We start from the raw sequence: 6,177 nt of genomic DNA on the forward strand, positions 1-6,177 counted from the left end.
TTCGGCCCCTCTCCCTGAGACCATGCCGGATCCTGTGTTAACCAAGCTACTGGAGGCTGCGCCTTTGGAAGAGGGCAAAGGGGGGGAACAAGGAAACTACTGCCTCCGCGAAGGAGGCTTTCAAAGAAGGGGGGACCGACAATCCCTCCCTCCAGGGGGAGAAGAGGACCGCTTCTAAAGATCCGGAGGCCAAGGCCTCAAAGCGGGGGAAGAAATCTTCACCAGAGGGTCCTGCGCCAGGAGAAGCCCCGGCCGCACTATTTCCCCAAGGGAATTAGCCCTCCAGCGAGCCGTAAGTAGAAAGGGGAGTTTTGTAATAAGGGACATCCCTGTTTTTATTTCTGAAGATAACCGAAGTTTTACCTTGTAGTTCGGATCTCAACCCTTCTCAGCAGAGCTCATCTTCGGGGGATCTTCGTCCGGAGATGATGGAGAGCGAAATGCTTCCATCTGCCGCATCGTCATGCGGGGCGGACGACCCTGAGGTGTCGTCGCGGAGGGTTTCCCCGAGTCCGGCGGGGCCGGAAGGTCTGGCACCAACTGGTGTACGGTCGGAGGAGCTGAAGGATTTGCTCGGGCGAGCGTCTATCTCAGAAGATCACCGTGCGTTAATGGGTACGGTGATTGAAAGGATTTCATCCGCTGAGAGCAGATTGCATGAAGCCATCAGAAGTTTACTGACGGGGTTTGAGGTACGCGAAAAATGATATACCTTCTGACAGTTTTGCATATGGAATGCGCCATGTATAGATAGTAGCCCCTGAGACTCGGTACGTTGTCGAAAGTGACAGTGCGCCGAGGATCATAATCTCAGTTTTAATATGTCGCCTGTCCTATATAGGTGGCGGAGCGTCCGCTGGCCAGCCGGACTGATCAATTTGCCGAACTAAAGCGGCAACTTGACGTGGCGGATGCGGACATCACGCTTGTCAATAAGCGGCTTGACGAGTCACAAGGTATGCAACTTTCTCCGCGGACACCTGGTAAGGGAGCTTGACGCCCATGCCTTACAACATGTATGCTTTATGCAGATGGTGCCGCTGCTATGGAGAACCTTCGGGCGGAGCTAGCCCGAGTCAAGGAGCAAGCCAGAAAAAGTGATGCGCCTGCCTTGAGGGCGGCCAAGGAGCTAAAAGCCGAACAGGGTGCTCACTGCCGAAGCAGGGAGGAAATGGCCGGGATGGCCGTGAAGTTGAAGAATGCTACCGACCGCTACGAGTTTCTTGAAAAAGAACACCGAGCGGAGCAAGAGGAACTGAAGAAGGCCACCGCCAAAGCCAAGGATGCCCGCTCCATGATGAGAGCTATAAAGGAGGAGCTACGTCAAGCCGGGGATATCACGGCTGGGAAGCCCTTTCTGCTGCGGAGGAAGTTCATGGATCCGAAGTATGCTCAGTTGGGCCAGCTGTGGGGTGCGGAGGATGCTTATCTGGATTTGGCGGCGAGTGCCACAGACGCGGTCGCACACTTCCGAGGCCAAAAGGATCGCGGAATGGAAGAGCTTTTTTGGTCGCAGTTCCATAGTCCAGAGCGTCCGCTTTCATTGACCGATCGTTTGGCCGAATGGGCTGAGCTGAATAGGTTGTCCGGACTTGCCATGAAGGATGTCGTGACTCATTTGTGGACGAAAAAGCCCGAGCCGAAGAGTTATTTTGGCTTGGTGCAGCAGTTCCTTGGTGCGGTGCCGCATATAAATGCGATGAAGCAGTCGGCATGCATAGAGGGTGCGCGGATGGCTCTTGCCCGTGTCAAAACATACTGCGCAGAGATGAAGGCCATCGATGTTGCATCCCAGGATTCGGACAGAAGCCGAGTACCTGCCGAGCACTATTTTGAGGAAGTCCTGCAGGGCGCTCGTTTAATAGAGACGCAGTGCTCGAAGGATATTATGATCAAATGACATGTATGAGTTGTGAAACGATGTTTCAATATAATATAAGGGCTTTTTATACTTGTGCATTCAAGTATTGAAATACCTCCTGTGTGGCCGTTAATGTATATGTGTATATAACCTGAAAGATAGCAGTCTTCGGCTTCAGCCCCCACGCACATAGTGTGGGGGTGTTTGCAAAAAAAAGCGCATTTTCACACTTAATCCAACGTCTTGGTCCTGTGAAGGAGGTGATAGCGTAGCAAACTAGGCAACCGGACTATAATGCTTTATCACTTTCACTTAGCCATAGGAGTTCGATGGTGGGGCTACTATATAGCCCCTAGGGGCACCGCGCTCTCTGAATTCGGGGCGCGTATGTGCCTGACCGGGAAACGGTCCTTCATCAAAGCGGAGGAATTCTAAACATTTCGGTGGGTCATCGAGTGGTTGACCAGTCTCAAGCTATATCATGACAGTCAGTTTTCGGCTTTCTCTACTGAGGTGCTCACCAGGCCGAACCGGGGCACAATCGCAGTAGTTCTCCTGGTGTCGCGTTAGCCGATAGAGCGGAATGTAAGTCAGCAAAACACAGGAGCCGGGCAAACCCAACATTTGACCAAAGACATGATTCGGAGCTGATGCATATAAGGCCTAACTCAAGACGCCGAACACTCCCTAAGGTATTCGGTCTTTATGAAAATGGGTAGAATAATGCCCTAAGCACCAGTGTCCAGGTACGCGCAGAAATTTGTGACGCGGCCGATGCCAAAACGCCAGCCTCCTCCTTGGTTATAGCAAGAAACCGGGGGATGTGTATCAACAAGAGACAGTAAAAAAGGTTTACGCAGGGTCTTAATCTGAAAAGAATCCTTGCAACGGGTCCCTACTGTACGTCTGCGCCTGTGTCTCCGTTGTGCCGTATCCTGGACGGGTGTAGCACGATGTTCATCTGTAAAAGAGAAGAACTTAGTTGGGGAAACAAAGTTCGTGCGAAAAATGTATTTTAATATGAACATAGTATGATTCAAAAAATGAATAAAATTGAGCTTTATTGTCTCTTGTTGTACATGCGTGGAGCCCCTTGTAAGGGGGTACGCGGCTGGTAAGCCCCTTGTTTATTTATGCCAGACTCGCCTAACCGTGTCTGGGGTCTGAATGACCTGTTTAGGTGCTTTGATAAGCAAAGCCGGATTAGTGTGTGGCTGTCAAGGCAGTCTCACGTTCTTCCGTATTCGAGGAACACTCGAAGTTTCCCTTTAATGAGATGATGCCGCGTGGACTGGGCATTTTAAGTGTAAGAGATGCGTAATGCGGTATTGCGTTAAAGCGGGCGAAAGCTTCGCGTCCCAATAGTGATTGATAGCTACTTTTAAATGGGGCGATGTGGAAGACTAACTTTTCGCGACCGAAGTTGTCGGATGAGTCGAACACAACTTCTAGTAGTAGAGAGCCCGTACAATGGGCATATGGGCCTGGCATCAATCCTTTAAAGGAAGTGTTGCTATGGCGAATTTTGGTTGGGTCTATCCCCATTCTGCGGATTGTGTCCTGATATAACAGGTTTAGATCACTGCCGCCGTCCATTAGGACTTGTGTAAATTGTAGTCCGTCGATTATAGGATCTAATATCAAAGCAGTCCATCCTGCGTTCCGAATACTTCCGAAGTAACCCTGATGGTTGAAGGTGATTGGTTTTGACATCCAGTGTTGGGACTCCGCTGGGGTGGACCGTGCGGCGCGTATTTCAATGGGCGCCGCTCTATTTTTCCCTGTTGTCACTTGAAGTGAGTTTACTGTTTTGACCTCTTGTGGGAAATTCTTTTGTTTTCCGGTGCTCCGCTTGTGGGGTTCGTCATCATCCTCACTTGGTGTGTCGAGCCCCTTGTGTTCGGCGTTAAGTCGGCCGAACTGTTTGAAGACCCAACAATCTCTGTGGGTATGGTTTGCAGGCTTCCCTGGGGTACTGTGGATTTGGCATATCTTGTCCAAGATTTTGTTTAGGTTCGATAGCTCGTCGCTGTTGTCCTTAAGAGGCAGTTTGTTGTTGTTCTGCCGAGAGCTTTTGAATCCGGCGTTAACTACCGTGCTCTTTGGACTGTTTCCCTTGGTCCAGCGCTGGTCCTTGCTACGTCGTGGTTTCCCATTTCCATCCCTCATCCTGTATGTACTTGGGTCACTGGTGCTGCATCTTGCCAGCCAGCTATCCTCTCCCGCGCAAAAACGGGTCATGATGCTTGTTAGTGCGGCCATTGTTCTCGGCTTTTCTTGGCCAAGGTGTCTGGCGAGCCATTCGTCTCGGACATTGTGTTTGAAAGCTGCTAAGGCTTCGGCGTCCGGACAGTCGACTATTTGGTTCTTTTTGGTGAGGAACCTATTCCAGAATTTGCGGGCTCACTCTCCGGGCTGTTGAGTTATGTGACTTAAATCGTCTGCATCCGGAGGGCGGACATAAGTTCCCTGAAAATTTGTCCAAAACGCATCCGCGAGCTCTTCCCAACTTCCAATAGTGTTTTCAGGGAGGCCTTTAAGCCAATGCCGGGCTGGCCCTTTGAGCTTGAGGGGTAAGTATTTTATGGCATGGAGGTCATCCCCTCTAGCCATGTGTATGTGCAGGATGTAATCCTCAATCCAGACTCCAGGGTCTGTTGTTCCGTCGTATGCCTCTATGTTTACGGGCTTGAATGCCGCTGGAAATTCATGATCCAGCACCTCATCGGTGAAACATAGGGGGGGTGCGGCGCCTCTGTATTTGGGTGTGCCGTGATGTTTGAATACTCGACGTGTTGTATTGCTTTCTAGAGCTTGCTTTCTTGGCCCATAGATGGACCTGACTAGGCCATTCTTTTGGTGCGGATCCTTATGCAGATCGCATGCCGGCTTGTGTGCGGCGCCGCTTGCCGCTCTATGTTTGCCATGTGGTCGTCTATCTGACCGGGCGGCCTCTTTGTTCTTTGATCGTGGGGGCTCTATGGCCTCCTCGTCAAATTCGGGCAGTAGTTTGTGCTTCGGGTAGCTCTTTGTTTGGCGACTATCGCCGTATTTGTCTGCGGTGTTGAGTACTTTGCTCCATCTCATTCTGAGTGCGTCTTCCGCTGTTTTGAGCTTCTGCTTCTACTTCTTCAGACTACGTGCAGTGGCGACAAGCCTTTTGTGGAGGTTTTTCTGCTCCAACGATGTGTCCTGCGTGAGATCGTCCGGACTGTTATCTTCGCCGGGGACGGATTGTTTATCCAAGTTATCCTGTTCGGATGGTTGCTCGAGGGCATGTTCGTCGTCCACCGGTTCGCCCTGCTCTATGGCTGGGTCTGTATGGGTGCTGTCTTTGTCGGGGCGGGACTTTGAGCGGCGCTTGCGTCGCCGTTTTGACTGCTTTTCGAGGGAATTATCCTTCACAGCGTCCCGTTGTTCCTCGTTATTGCTTCCTTTAGGTGTATCCACCATATATACATCGTGAGTTGAGGTGGCCTTCCAGTGCCCTGTAGGCACTGGTTCTTGGTCGTCTCCGGCATCGTCGTCCATACCGTCGATGTCTTCGGAGTCAAAGTCGAGCATGTCAGTTAAATCATCGACGGTGGCTACAAAGTGGGTGGTGGGTGGGCGTTGAATTTCTTCATCGTCCGCATCCCAACCTTCCTGACCATAGTCCGGCTAGGGCTCTCCTGATAAAGAGAGAGACTTTAGTGAATTCAGGATGTCGCCAAAGGGCGAGTGCTGAAAGATGTCCGCGGTAGTGAACTCCATAACCGGCCCCCAATCGAATTTGATTGGCAGGGGTGCGGGAGGTTCGGAGTCCGGAGAGGAGTCTGGCACCTTGGAGTCACGGACTTTGCGAAGGACAGGGATGGTGTTCGGCTCAATCGTCATAGCCCCCGAGGCGGTATCCAGCCACCCATCCTCGATCGGCGAAGTCGGCTCCGAGCTAAGGGTCGGAGCGGACACTTGTGCGGCCTCCAGGGCACTGTCCGGCAGCAGAGCTAGGTCATGCCCATCGTGACAGTGCGGCACACTGGGCTGTGGCTCAAACCCGTCGAAGATCAAGTCTCCGCGGACGTCAGCCGTATAGTTCAAATTTCCAAATCTGACCTGATGGCCAGGGGCGTAGCTTTCAATCTTCTCCAGATGGCCAAGCGAGGTGGCCCGCAGTGTAAAGCCGCCGAATATAAAGATCTGTCCGGGGAGAAAAGTCTCACCCTGGACCGCATTGTTGTTGATGATCGAAGGAGCCATCGGGCCTAAAGGTGACGACATAGAGGAACTCTCAATGAAAGCACCAATGTCAGTGTCAAAACCGGCGGATCTCGGTA

This window comes from Triticum aestivum, chromosome 1B (assembly GCF_018294505.1).
Source record: "Triticum aestivum cultivar Chinese Spring chromosome 1B, IWGSC CS RefSeq v2.1, whole genome shotgun sequence".
Taxonomy (NCBI): domain Eukaryota; kingdom Viridiplantae; phylum Streptophyta; class Magnoliopsida; order Poales; family Poaceae; genus Triticum; species Triticum aestivum.